The sequence below is a fragment of the Orbicella faveolata genome, unplaced genomic scaffold (assembly GCF_042242905.1).
Source record: "Orbicella faveolata isolate gen_17 unplaced genomic scaffold, um_ofav_v1 contig_48, whole genome shotgun sequence".
Classification (NCBI taxonomy): domain Eukaryota; kingdom Metazoa; phylum Cnidaria; class Anthozoa; order Scleractinia; family Merulinidae; genus Orbicella; species Orbicella faveolata.
Window position 1 is genome coordinate 7,945,103 of NW_028301578.1, and position 14,707 is coordinate 7,959,809.

At 38.1% G+C, this 14,707-nt stretch overlaps 1 pseudogene across 1 annotated transcript; it reads left to right on the forward strand.

Annotated features, from left to right (window-relative positions):
* The first annotated feature begins 1,472 nt into the window (after positions 1-1,472).
* LOC110053171 (cytosolic Fe-S cluster assembly factor NUBP2 homolog) lies at positions 1,473-13,564 on the forward strand (annotated as a pseudogene). The gene is made up of 11 exons (XR_016204499.1): positions 1,473-2,264; positions 2,614-2,755; positions 3,463-3,551; positions 4,066-4,177; positions 4,858-4,929; positions 5,400-5,427; positions 5,876-5,892; positions 5,946-6,058; positions 6,436-6,505; positions 7,087-9,486; positions 12,390-13,564. The product of XR_016204499.1 is annotated as a cytosolic Fe-S cluster assembly factor NUBP2 homolog (transcript).
* The last annotated feature ends 1,143 nt before the right edge of the window (positions 13,565-14,707 follow it).

Consider the following 14,707-nt stretch of genomic DNA (forward strand, 5'->3'; position numbering starts at 1 on the left):
AAGTGTACTTAAGCAGCGTTTGCTTGTTGTCTTTCTACTTTCTGCATGAACAAGAAATATTTAGTTATTGGGTTAATCGAGAATGAGAAGAACTTCTTCATGGAAAGAAAATTTATGGATAGTGCCGAAGTTACGTTAAAATTTGTGGGGTTGTAGTTAAGTTACTAATTATAAATTACATGAAACAAAAAAAAGTTGCTTGCTGCCTCCTTGCGATGTTCTCTACGACGAAGCTTGTGCAATTTACTGGCCTCAACAAACTTGGCTAATTATATCCAGCCCTCTTGACCTTACGCTTAGTAATAGCCTATATGTAATGGTATGTTGGACTATGTAAAACAATGGGGAATATCTAATTATGTATGGTTCTGTAGCACTTTGTAAGGTTTTAAATGGCATTGTACTTTTAAGTTATTTTCTGGAATGTAACCAAGCTTAAAGTTTGGTTATATATGGTTATATGAGTTTACTAAGGACTTTGTAGGAAGATGTAGGGCTCTCGGCAGGGCTATATCCGGCTCAATTGTATGAAAATGTATTGTTATGTAAAGGTATATAGGCCCATGTGTGGCTATGTCAAGCAATTTAGGGATGTAGATAGAGTCTTAGAATGCGTGAAAAATAGCTCTCTATGACTATTTCTAACTTTTGATCGGGCTTATACCAAGTTTATTCTAGACTCAATCGAAGCCTTGTCATGGGTGTTCGAATCCTCCGAACTGTACCTAAACGCATTGTAGAACTGGAAATCAAGACAGGAACTCACTCACGGTATCACTCAGTATTCACTCGTCCGATCTTTTGTGACGTTCGGAAAACTTCGGACATCTTGTGTAACCTCCGAGAAAAATGGAACGTTGTCGAACATCTTCGGTCATCCGACTAATTCAGCAAATCGAGCACTGTAAAAGAAGTTAATCTTTCCAAATCCGCCTAGTTCGGTGAAAAGAGCATCTTCGGTAGTCTTCGGTAACCGCCGGGAAAATCAAACATTGTTGAACATCTTAGGAAATCTGACTAACTCGGCCAATCGAGCACTGTCAAAGCATGCGCAGAATATCTCCGGCCGGGAATACGAGTTATCTGGCAAATCTAACATCGTCTAAGAAGTCAATATTTGGAAATCCGACTTATTCGACAAATAGAACCTCTTCGGTAAACTTCGGTAACTTCCGCGAAAATCCGAGTAATTGGGAAAAATCGAGTATACTCCCAAAGAAGAAAATTCCACTGATTCGGCAAATGAAACATCTTCGGTAACCTCTGGGAAGATCGAACAGTGTCGAAAATCTTCGGAAATCCGACTATTTCTGCAAGTCGAGCTCTAGTTTGTCGAAACATGTGCAGAATATTATTCGGAAACTCGACTAGTCCGAAAATTTAATTTACTCATGCCAAAGACCATCTTCGGAAATCCGGCTAATTCGGGAGATAGACCATCTTCGGTAACCTTCGGTAACCTCTGGGAAAATGGGACTTAATTTTTCGAACATAGTCAGTAATCCGACTATTTCGGCAAGTCGAGCTCTGTCTGTCGCTTTCGAGTGGTATACCATGAAATATCCCACAAGACACTTGTATTTTCATAGTATATACACTCGCCTAAAGGCTTGTGTTTATACCAAAAACTGATTCAAATGACTCGTGCGGTATAATTATTCCATAAGGAGTCACTGTCGTTTTGTCAGAGATTTTTCTTGATTTTTTCTCAAATGAGACAGCCGCGAGCCGCGAACACGAGTCGCTCTCTCGCCGCTTCCCGGCTCTCTTGCGCTGTCTCATACGGGGAAAAATCAGGAAAAAAACCGCTGGGACCAGGGTATCTGGAGCCCTAAAAATACTCAACCCAAGCAATAACGTGGTAGGGCTATAGCCCTTCCTCCTTCTCCGCGGTCTCTGATTTCATTTGTGGTGTGGTACATATCTTTCAGTAGCCTGAAATGCCAGTCATCTCCCACCCTCAGCTTAATCCCCGGGCGATTAGGCTGATGGCGGAAGATGATTGACATTTCAGGCTAACCTTTCAGCATCCTCGAAGACCCAGGGGCAGTTAGTCGGGACGACGCGATATTTTCGGGCGAAAGCTTACTTCTTGATGTAAACTTCCGCCCGAAAATATCGCGTCGTCCCAACTAACTGCCTCTGGGTCTCCGAGGATTACCTCTTCAGCTGCTGAACTTTTACAGAGCAGCAGGAAAGCCTCTTGAGCCGACTGTACAAGAGGATGACCAACAGTTTCCTTCCCAAATTCAAGATGGCGGACGGTGAGTAACGATCGTGCAAAGAATGTGGTAAAAATTATGGTGTATTTTTTCTGTTTTCTTTAAAGTAAAACTAAGCCAAAGTATAAGTCCTATTATTTTATTTTTTTCGAATACAATTTCAGCTTCCTCTGCGAAAAAGGGCCAGAAAATGTGCCCAGTCAAGGTACTTCCTTCTTATCTGAAGGCTAAAGCAGCCAAAACCAAACACTTAGAATATGTTCTTTACATGCTTAGCGACATTGTTGGAACTGCGCTCTCTCTCTAGAGTCTGATGAGTAGGCAAATACAGCAAAGGCGCTGACGGTAATTCTCACTGAGTTACAATGTGGTTTTTGTTCGTAAACTTCAGGTCAGTCGAAGCAAACTCTTGAAGTTCGTGTTAAAATCTATATATCAAGCACGTGATTCTAGTTTTGTCCGGGTAAGGAGGAGTTGGTAAAAGTACTGTTAGGAAGCAGATAGCATGGACTGTTTACAACAAAGGAAAGAAGGTAAGCTGAAATCTTTGCGTTCTGTTGATCGAATTAAGTTTACATTAACATTTACCCGCATTAAGTCAAATTGATTTATACTTAGGGAGGGGCTGGAGGGGGTGGGGGTGGGGAAGCTTTATCGGACGATTTTATATGTTTTGGATTGGTCTTTTTTCAGTTTTTTTTTTTTTTAAAGTTTGGGAGAGAGATTTGTGATCAGAATATTTACAGTATTGGCCTCATGATGTGTGAACAAGTCAGTAAATCCTGACTTGGATTTACTGCGCCTTTCAATAACATGCGGACTCTAAAATTCAAAGCTCAACTGACAAATGCGTTTTCGCTACTGTCAATCAAATGTTTGGCGGCTCCTCCCAGCTTCTGACTACTGCAGAGCGCACGGTAATCAAATCAAATCGTTTAGCACAGTTCAGACAACATAGTCAGAAGCTGGGAGGAGCCACCGAACATTTGTTTGACGGTAGCGAAAAACCCCTTTTTTTTCGGTTGAGCTTTGAATTTTAGAGTCCGCATGTTATTGAAAGGTGCAGTAAAATGTTCACTCTGCCTTCCCCCCAGCACCTTCTGTCTTTCTCCACTCCCCTACCCCCTTCCACTGAGTCATCCTGGTAAAAATCTGTGGATCTGTTACTGGTAACAGAGAAGTGTCTTCTACCTTGATCACAATAAATGGCTAATCTTTGTGTTATCTCTTTTTCTTCCAGGTTGGCATACTGGATGTTGACTTTTTTTGACCAAGTATTCTAGGGATGATGAATGTAGAGGGAAAAGATATACACCAGTGTTCTGCTGGGTCAGTCATAACATAAAGGATCGTCTTCTGAAGCCATTCCATCGGAGCCATTCACTAAATCATGCGTATACTTTAATTTACATCATGTAACAACACTTATACTTGTGTTTGATATCACAGTAAGAGTGAAAGAGTGTCTATGAACTTAAGTTGCTCTTTACAGCAAAATTCCTTTTCTCCAGTGTGATAGCAAGAAACTGAATTGAAGTATTGGAGCAGCTTCTCCAGCATGGAATGCTGGTCTATCAGGGTTCACTATCCTACCTCCTTGGAACTTTTGTGGGTGAACTTGTTTGATCTTGGGAAGTTCTTTAATTCACAAAATTTGTATTATTTGCGGTTTAAATGCTCCTGTGTATTAATTAAATCATGCTTTTCATATACTTACTTCACTTTCTAAATTTATTTTATGAGATCAGCTGTTACGTTATTGACATCAAAGTTTGGCTATGTTCTTTGCCGAAAGTGTTTAATACAAGTATCTTCTAAAGATCACCTGAACCTTTCTCTTTAGTTGGGTTTCAGTTTACAAAGACAAAGACCAAAGACTGGCTGTTATGTCAATTGGTTTCTTGTTAAATAACAGAGATGATGCCATTGTGTGGAGTCAGGACTGAAGAAAAATGGTGTTTATTCCTTTATGCTCTTTACTTATATATATATATATATATTTTTTTTTTTAACTTGTGTAAACTGAATGACCTGTTCATTAGCTAATTGTTAATCAAAGCAAGATCTGAGTGTCTCAACACCAGTGAAACTCTACTGATTAATAGAAATCATTTCAAGGAGCTATGCCACCACATGTTGAGTCATTTTTTTTGTAATGCACAGAATTACCTTTTAGTTAGTTAAAAATGTAGGAAACCTCAAAAAAATGTTTTCTAACTAATGGTAGCTATAATTTACGCTTTGCTGATAGTGAGCAAACAATAATTAATTTTCTTTTTCTGAGGGCAGTATTATTCTAATAGTTGATATATATTGGCAATTTTTTTTATGGAACAGTACCACAGCTGGTCACCACTGGATCTACAGTGTAACAGTTTGTACACAAGTTATGCAAATTCATTTCGAAACACTATGGCTTTTCTGGGCTTTTGAATGAAAAGGAAAATGCTTTCAGCAAAATGTATAATAACTATTAATTGTTTTAAAACAACTTTGTTCCAGACCAGTGCACTAATACTGTCTGCAATTAATGATTTTTAAAATGAAGCAAATTCTGTAGAGTGCTACAAACATATTGATGTTCCTGCAGACTTCCTTGAGTTCTCTCAACAGTTACTGGTATGTTCTTTTTTAGCAACGATGAAGCAGTTTCTATTGGATATGTGTTGGGGTGACCTGGATTACCTGATTATTGATACACCTCCAGGTATGATGACAGTATAAAACATACTTTTCAGAGGCTTGTGATGTACTGATGTGTGAGATACAGTGGCCCAGTGGTTAATGTCATTATACTCTAGATCAATAGGACTGTTCTGGATTCAAGGCCTGTTCATGGGTCTTTGTACTGTGTTCTCAGGTGAGAGACTTGACTTGCAATCCCTCTCATCTCATAGGAGGAGAAATGAGTACCAACAAGTTGTTGGGAAACCTGAACTGCAAAAATACAGGGATACTAGGGGATATCCAGCAATAGGCTAGCTCCCCTTTAAGGAGATTAAGGGAGAGGTAACAACACTCCATACTAGGAAATTGGAGTTGACCTCCCTTAATCGGAGCAGATATGCTCTTTATTGTTAGCTTTGCTGAAAGTACAATAGTGCACACTCATTTTGCAGTATGCGGTGTAATCCAATCATTATTGATCTGTTCTAAGATTGGTTTCATTCAATCCAGGGACATCTGATGAGCACATTACAGTTCTGTAGTAGAAAATCTGGACATTACAATCCATGGAGCAAATAAAATTCCTGTCACTACTCCTCCGGTATGCATAAAGTATTTATTAAGTATATAACCTTTCTATATTGCTGTCAATTATTAATAAGACTTATTTGGATTTTGGAAAGTTTATGTTTGCTTAATTTGAGCCGTAACAGCATTGAAGAAAGGCCAACCTTTCACTTATAGGCATTTAGCCTTTTAATAGTCAATCAGTTCAGACCCATAGAATCAGCTCTGATCGTTTTTTGGCCAAAACCTTAAGATTAGTTTAGTGTCAGTCAATTGTGATTAGCAAGATTGGTCTTTAACCCTCATTTTTCGTCCTTTATACTTAAAGAAAAATATCCAGTGGTTGTTCCTGCAGCATGGGATAATTCTCCATCTTTCATTGCTTAATAACAGAAACAGTTTAACCAATAATTTACCAGAATGAACTATCATCTAAGTAATGCTTAGTGTTTTGATGACTTTTTGAATAACATTCCTGTTGTTCCTCAGGGTGTGTGGCAGTGTCTGACGTCAGATGATAACTAATGTTCTGCAAGAAAACTAAACTCTCAATCCTGGGCGAGGTGGAGAACATGAGTGGATTTGCCAGTCCTCATTGTAGTGTAAGTGTTAGCCTCCTATACAGATGCAAGTCCATGCAAAATGCATGTGTGGAGGAGGCTATTTCTTTATATGTCCAGGGCTCCAGGTGAGTTTTAAAACTCACCTGGAGCCCTGGACATTTAAAGGTTGGGTGCCAATAAGGAATTCTAACAGGTCAATTTCCAATGCTCCCACCAAATCACTATAATTTTTCTACTAATTTATCGGATCATGCAGCTGATCTTGTCGGGTTTTTGACCTGAGACCCCTCACTAATCTGGAACACTGTATGTCATTGAAAAAATATATTTAATCCACTATGATTTGTTTTATTTTTGACTGTTATGGTGTACCTTAATCTTCAGTGTGAAATAATATTCCACTTTCTTTATTTTAGGAATGCACAAATTTGTTTTCAAAAGGAGGAGGTGAAGCCTTGGCAAAGAGCTGCAATGTTCCATTTTTAGGTAAAAATACTTATTAACACTGGTTACTACACAGGAAGGGGATAGAGGGGTGAGGGGCAATCTAGATCATGTCTTGTGGAAAATGGTCTTGTCACCATTTATTGCACTTGTAAGTATCTTAATATAAAAAAAATCAGCAGAGTATATTGTGTAGTTCCAGAAAATATCCATACCTCCCACACGGAAGGGATTTTTTCCAAGACCCCCTTCTCCCACCCCTCTGGAAATTCCAATTCAACTTGATACATTTCTTTAAATTTTTTGGTCTTAGAGAACCCCCCACCCCCAGGAAATTCCAATCCCCTCTGTGGGGGGAGTATCCATGATATTTTCTGGTACTGCACATTGTCTGGAAATGCAAAGGTCTCGTTTGCTGGAAGCTTAAGGAATGTCAGCCAAATTCGTTGTTGTGTCAAGCTTTTCACATAGCAGAACAGATTGTTTGTGATCTAGTCTGGTCCAGGGGTCATTGCAAATTATTGCAGAAAATTCTCACTGCTTTGATGTGTTCAATTTGAGGAGAGTCTTCTAGCTACATCTCACTTTCAAATCTTGAATGAATAATTTTTTCCTCCTTGTAGGTTCTATTCCACTGGATCCCAGTCTAACGCAATCCTTAGAAGATTTCCAAGCCTTTATTGATTTGTTTCCTAACTCACCAACACTAAATGCAGTTAACTTAATCATTCCAAACTGTTATAAATGGAAAGCAATGGAGATCAGTGATTGAAGGAACAAGTACTTTTTTTTTTCAAAAAGTGGTTGTTGAGTATGTGGCATATTTTGTACAAGTGGACAAATTTGACTTAGATGGCCAAGTGATCAACCACTGGTTTCCCCTTACAGTGCCGGTCTCTTATCAATCAAGCCAGTGATGAGAATTACAGCAATCATCAACTGAAAGATATTGTCCTGATGTAGCAACAAATTCTCAGAACTCTGATGTCAAGAGAAATGAAGGACAGTAAAGGAGAATTAACAGTTTGAAGAGCAAGTCTTGGGCACTTGCCCATTGGGCAAGTGAGAATGAAAAGTTACTTACCCAGTAGCAATTAATCTACTTGTCCTGGACAACTGGACAGCACTTTTTTCAAGCCCTGCCCTAGTCATTAACGAAGAAAACATAGAAAAATATGGCTTCACTCCTGTACGAACGCTTTTGCCACTCACTTAAACCAAGCATTGCATTGTTGTGGGAGCATATAAACCATGCACAATAACCTCCTTCACAAAGTTCTACTTGTTAAAGCAAGGAAGTGTGATTACTGAACAGCATCTTGATTTAGGAAAAGCTTTGTTTGAATTTTCCTTCAATACATAGTTATACAGTATGTGTGACTTCAAGACTTGTTTGTCTGTGACTTCTTCAGTTGGTTGCCTGTAAAGATATGAATTTGGGATGACATCATGTAACCATGCACGAAAAATATAACTTGATACAGAATAATAACAACTAACAACAATATAACCAGATAAAAAACAATAATGATAAGATAGAAATAAACATTAGCAAATAAATAAATAAGTACAAATAAAAATGAAAATTATTAGTGTAGCATGTGGTATCAAGGTTTGTATTTCATGCATGGTTACATAAGGTCATCTTGGATTAAAATCTGTCATGGGGACCAAATCAAGAGGTCATAAACAAAACTAGTTTAGTAGTTGTATATATTAGTGTCGCTGTGTGTTGAAATAAGATTTGAATGCAGTTTTTCCCTATCAAGATGATGTTAAATAATTATACTTCAGTGATTTTGACAAGCAGAGTGTTGAAGAAATGATTTAAAATCAGAAAAGTAATTTGGTCTTTCGTAATCGAGATAGTCGTAAATCATAATTTTACATGACCAATAATATACCTAAGAGTCTTTGTTCAGAAATTCATAAAATGTTGCAGCTGAAAGGTCAATGAAAAAAAAAATGGAAATATAAGTGGTACTGCCTCAGTTATCTGCATGGTATTTTGTGATTGTTAGAATTGCATAAACTACGTTTCTCCAATGCGTCCTGGAAAGATGGGGTGGAAGGAGGGGCTGGCAATGGGTTCACATGAATAATCAACGCTTTTCTTCGCCCAAATTTGTTTTCTCGCCCGTTTAGACTTTTCCCTGCCCCCACTAACTGCCCCTGGGTCTCCGAGGATGAAGTTTGTGTTACTTTTACGCATAAGAGAAATTAACACGGGGACGCCAGATTTCCAATTTTGTTTTTAATTTAGTGGGTTAGTACGCAAGCATGCCAATACAAGAGTTATTTTTTTGTGAATTAAAAGCCCCTGGATGTAGCAGCACTTGGTGGACTCTTCAAAACAGTTAAATTAAGTAATGTTGCCAGGGCAACGGCACACGTGTCAGCTTAACTATCAAAAATCCGAAGTTTGTGTTGTAAATTTGCGTGTTGCCATTTTTGGCGACCAAAGGATCAAGGGTTTTAGAGAAAAAGGAGAATGAAACACAGGTATCAAAACGATTTCACCCACAAATAGCGTGACAAACTGGATGTGGAGTTTTGACGTCACCGGTAACTTCACACAACAACCTCAATCCCCTGGAACTCTCTCCACCTCGAGAAAGAGATCTATAGGACCCTGGGAACAAGATTGCTCACACAACTTCATACTTAGCGGGGAAGGCGTGATTTTAGCTCGGTACTTATCAGAAAATTTTTAAAACATGCAATTATATGCTTCATTTGTTGGTGATCTGCGTGCGCGCAGGTTCTTCAAATGTATATTAGTGCATTTTTAGAAACAATTTTCCCACAAAAGACACATAAACAACAACAAAATTATTTTAACCCCACCCCTCTCCGTAACTTCGTCAGTGTTCCAAGCAGAGTCCAAATAAAAGTCAACAGAGGTGTGTCGATCGAAGTATAAAGCCTCTGTAGTATATTTTATACCTGTGAAAGCCAAAACGTCAGCATGAACGTCGGTTTACATTTGGGAGTTACATTTTTCTGTTCAATCTGGACCATTGGTAAGTTTTTTTTTTTTTTTTTGTCAGGGAATTGCGTAGAAATCAGTTTATTAGAATTTACGTGCCGTTGAGCGCACCGTCGGAGATCACGTTTCGCTAATGCCCCAAAGCGCTGAGCTCGCTTTCAGTTTTTCGACTTTTTTTATCTGATCGAGATAAGCTTATGTAAGCTTCAGCAACTGCAATGTAGTTGATAATTGTGAATGGATGTGAGGGTCGATCAACTGTTCACGTTGTAAACAAGCTGGCTCTCTACGGTTAACCGGGTTGATTGCAATATTTGCTTTCGTTAAAGTAAACCTTTTGGTGGTCGTCGACATCCCTGGCCAAAAGTTATAATTAGCAATAAAGCGAAACAGATACCTCTAATCGGCAATTCAAATATATGGTTCAAATATAAGTTATAGAAAGAATGATTATCTGTCCGGACATGTCACTTTACCTCGACTGTGCAGTGAAACCCAATAGCAATTTCCTCACTAAAGAGGCCTCACTAGGGGACTCTGAGTATCCCGTGTCCCGTTAATTTTTGATCTAAATATCCAGTATCCCGTAAATTTTAATTCAAAAACTAACAACTTTTCCTCTCATTATCCTGGAAAATCTGTTCAAAATACCGTAAATCCTTGAATTAGCAACCCCCCCCCCCCTCAAATAAGTGCCCCTCCCCTTCCCCCATTTTGTGGACAAGTACTGAGACAACAAAGGATGCACAGTTTTCGTCAGGCAGTATTAGATTTGTACATTTTATTTCAGTTTGTGAACACGTTAAGTGAACACGTTGAACATGTTAAGCTCTGACGGTGCAGCGATTCAAACTTCACGATCAGCTTTGTATGTCGATAAACAGCTTATGTTGCTGTTTAGGCACAGATGACCCCAGGCACTAATTCAAGGATTTACAGTATGCGTTACTCCATTAAGATGATTCCCTAGTAAAAGAACCTGCCATAGATTTCCGATGAAACTTGGTATGCTGTTGTTACAGGGCAAGGAGATATTAAAAACGTAGTAAAAAGAGGGGCTCACCATGCTTGTTTTCATGCCACAATGCTGACAAATACGGTTATTTACTTAATAGGTGACTTTTGGTAATCTCCATGCGCAACAAATAAGCTCGATTATTTTTCAATGCAGCGTGTTATATCACACACAGTTTGACATTCTTTGATTGTTTATTCATCTATGTCCCAGAAAAATGTCTTCAAATACCCTGCATTTTTAAACACAATTTAGACATATGCTGTTGGGCCTGTTATGTCTCCCTCTGTAGTATTTATTTCATTTGCCAAACAAGTAGCCATAGATTTCTGCTAATTTTTTTTTCAGTTATTGAGGATATTGTTCTCATTGAAATTATGAAATAAAAGGTGGGGGTCACCATGCTCATTTAAGAGGAAATGAGCATTTATATTTCGCTATCAAGCTTTAAGTTTGAGGGAAATCTCTCAATACGTTTTGTACACGCACGTACTCAAGTGCGCACACTAATGACGCAAAAATCATGCCCAGTAGGGATGCGCAATGCAGGGATGCGCAATGCAGGGATGTGCAATGCCATACTAAGGAATCACCTTAATTCCTCCCACAAATATCCTAAATCTAGTTAAGTTTTTTACCCAAGTATCCTGCCAGTATGATCAGAGAGTAGCCCTGTGACCAAAACCTGCTACTATTAAGCCATTAAGCATAACCTGTGAAACACAAATAGCTGTTTCCAAATTGGGAAGGGAAATGTAGTTCCTCCTTAAAGCTCCAGAAATGTCTGAATGAACTCACATTTTTGATTGGGTTACTGACAACCTGATATGATTGTTCACCAAACATTTTTTTTTTTTTTTTGGATACACTGACAAATCATCAGGGCCGGGTTGTTTGAAAGCCGGTTAACACTAACCCTGTATTAAAGTTAAAGCATTGATTTTCTAAAGTCAAAACTGACAGCCAAACAATATCATAAAGTTCCAAAAAATTTTGTGTACTTGTAAACCTCAGAAAATTAAAGGATCGCTGAAAATTAAGGGACTCTAAGACTTTGTGTCAATAATTTGTAATACCACGAAGGAGAAAAAAGCCCGGATCCAGAGGCCCCTACAGTGTAGCCAAGAAATAAGCAAACCAAGTAATAGAGGTTTTGCACAGCAACCATGTTGCATGGGAGGAACAATAGATTCATTTTCCTATGGGAAAAAATGTTCTTTCTAATGCATTTTCATTTTCATTGTTCCTGCATGCCTGCATGCAACATGGCTGCCATGCAAAACCTCTATATGCAGTTGATTTTATTATGTAAAAGTTAGTGGTAAAATGATTGGTAGCAAATTGATTAAAATGATATCACACTAAAGATATCATTTTTATCCATGCATGTGTGATATCATTTTAAATATCATTTTGTCCTTTTAACTATACTTAAATTTGTTGGTGTATGATCAAAACATCTTTGGATCTTCTTTGGAAGTCTTTAATTGGGCAATCATTGGTTATATCTTCGGAAATCTTCAGAAACATTCGTCTGGCCTTCGGAAAAATTTTGGACAACCTTCGGAAATCTTCAGAAGGTCAGAAATTTTTGGAAAAATGCCAAAAATACCATTATGTATTGTGATAATTTTATATACTAAAACAAAAATTACATGGTCGCTTGGAGAGGATTTATCCACGCAGACATCTAGCTGTGTTAATTGCACATAGATTTTTGAGAATTAATTGTATCACTATTCATTAGTTAGAGGTGTGTATCACCAGTTAGAGGTGTGATGGTTGTGTTCAGTAGTTAACATAATAGCACTGATCAAATCATGGTAACTTAAGAAATATAAGTGGGTGCTTTTCTAATGGAATAAAAACAACTTGTCAACCCTGAGATGAACTACTTAATGATCTAGATGCTGTCTTGGCAGGTCATTTTCGTCAGTGCTATGACTGCCCTGAATCCAAATCTTTTGAAGATTGCCAAAGTCAGCAAACATTGGTCAACTGTTCTGATGCCTCTAATGCATGTTTTGAAACATCTGTCAAGTATGATAATGGCTCTTACAAGGGAGAGGACTTTGATAGCGGATGTCTGGATAAATCTTTTTGTGAAAGATACAAGAATGGAGACATTGGATATTGTAATGATCTAAAGGCCTTGGGATTCACCGTGGAGTGTATATCAGAGTGCTGTCATGAAGATGGATGTAACAAGGAAAATCTCATCATTGAGAGCAAAGGCTTCACCTTTTTAACAAGTGTTGTTATACTGCTGCCCAGTCTATTTTTGGCGCTTGTCAATATTTACTAACCATGAAGTGCGAGTTCAATACATAAACAAGGCAAACAAAGTAATCAGTGGTTAAATATTAACAGAAAATATCCATATCCCTGCCCTTTGGGCTTTTGTTTTGAAACTACCCCACTGTGCCCCGCCCCCCTTGCCCCGTCCTCCACCTTTAACCCTCTGGAGATTTTAGTTTAAATACTTCCCTTCTTAAAGTTTGAAACCATCAGAATTTGAATGAATATAGATATTTTCCTGGAATCTGCATATTTTCCCCTTTTTCTTTAAACATGCATGGGTCCCTGGGCCCAGGTGCCCCCCATCCCCCCCCCCCCCCTTATTTTGGGTAAAAAAAACATTCAGAAGGAAGAAAAGCCAGGAGGGCAAGCAATGCCCCCACCACTGTAGCTCAAGGTCTAGATCTGCCACTGGTATGTACATGTACATGTTTTGATTTGGTCCTTATGTAGTACTATATTATTATCCTTATATGTAGCACTTGATAATAGCATATAGCATGTTTTTGAGCGAAGTTTGTAAAATAGTCTTCAGGATAATTTTACACTCCTGAGTAATTGTACATCATCCCACAATCTTAAACTGATTTTTTTTTAGTGTGTGTAAAATCATTAAGTGTCCTTTATCAAAATTGTAGACCAGATCCTCAAGGTATTGGCCACGAAGTACAATGATAAGACTCTGAGTGGCCTATCAGCAATTTGATGTCAAATGTTGAACAATAGGAAAGTCTTTTGGCACTCATTTAAATGGGTAGATGTATAAACAATAATGAAAAAAAAAAGATACTGCTTCAAATTTTGTGTTTTATGCTAATTAAGGGATACTTTTAGTGGCTGTGGCAAACATTGTGACCATATTCATAGAAATTGAAAAGTAAATCAACATTTAAGGTTTTTGCATGCATGGCAAATTTCATTCCATGTCACACTGTTCAGACTCAAGGCTGTACTCTAGCCAAGCCCTCCAGGTTACTCATCCAAATCAATTTATTAAATAATTGTTTAATTATTTACTAATTATTTTTCAAGTTTGATTTTGCCAGTAAACATAACACTATATGAATGTTATCACAAATATTGTGGCTCCTTGACAAAATCTCGACAACCTTTTTTGCTTGAAAGTAAAGCTTTGGAGAAGTATCTGTTGGGGTTGTGGCGATTTGCAGAATCAACAACCAGCACTTCCAAGAAATCAGACAAGAATACATACATGATGTGATGTCTTGCGGCACTTTATCAACTAAATAAATGTAGATGTAGATACCCAACTCTTAGACCATTTCCAGTCCCAGGGACCCAAATCAGATATTCCCAGTGGAAAAAAGGTAATTCCCAGTTCCCAGTTTAGCCCTTCCATGCCCCCCCTCCTTTTGTCAAGACTCAAGGATACTGTGGACTAGTAAATTATTTTCTTTATAGGGACTGGTCAAAAAGTATAGGAGGGGGTGGGCTGTGTGAGCATTTGAACATGTGGTGGATAGAAAACACATGACCAACCCCTTCCATTTGGCACAAAACTAAGTGAACCACCCTGAAATAAAGGTTGAAAATTACATGACCCACCCCTTATTAAACATGACATTTTCGGATGCATAATCCAACAAGATCACATTTAGTATATGAAATCGTGGTATTATTTGTTTTGGATTTATTTCTTAGAAACAATTCATCTAAAAATAATATTATTTTCTTTTACTCTTGCAACTTTAAGTCATGTCGATTATAAAACCCCTGGAATAAAAACTTGACCATAAACCTTTCAACTTGACCTCCAGCATCACTATGTATGGAACAGTGATCCATCTAAAACAAAGGCCGTAGTGTGTTCCAGATCCATTAACATGTGTCCTTTACCCTTGAAGACAAATAGCATGTAGACACAAGTTGGCCATTTGGTGTTGTTGAAGTCCAGCACATCAAAAGATTGCAGAATTTTGAA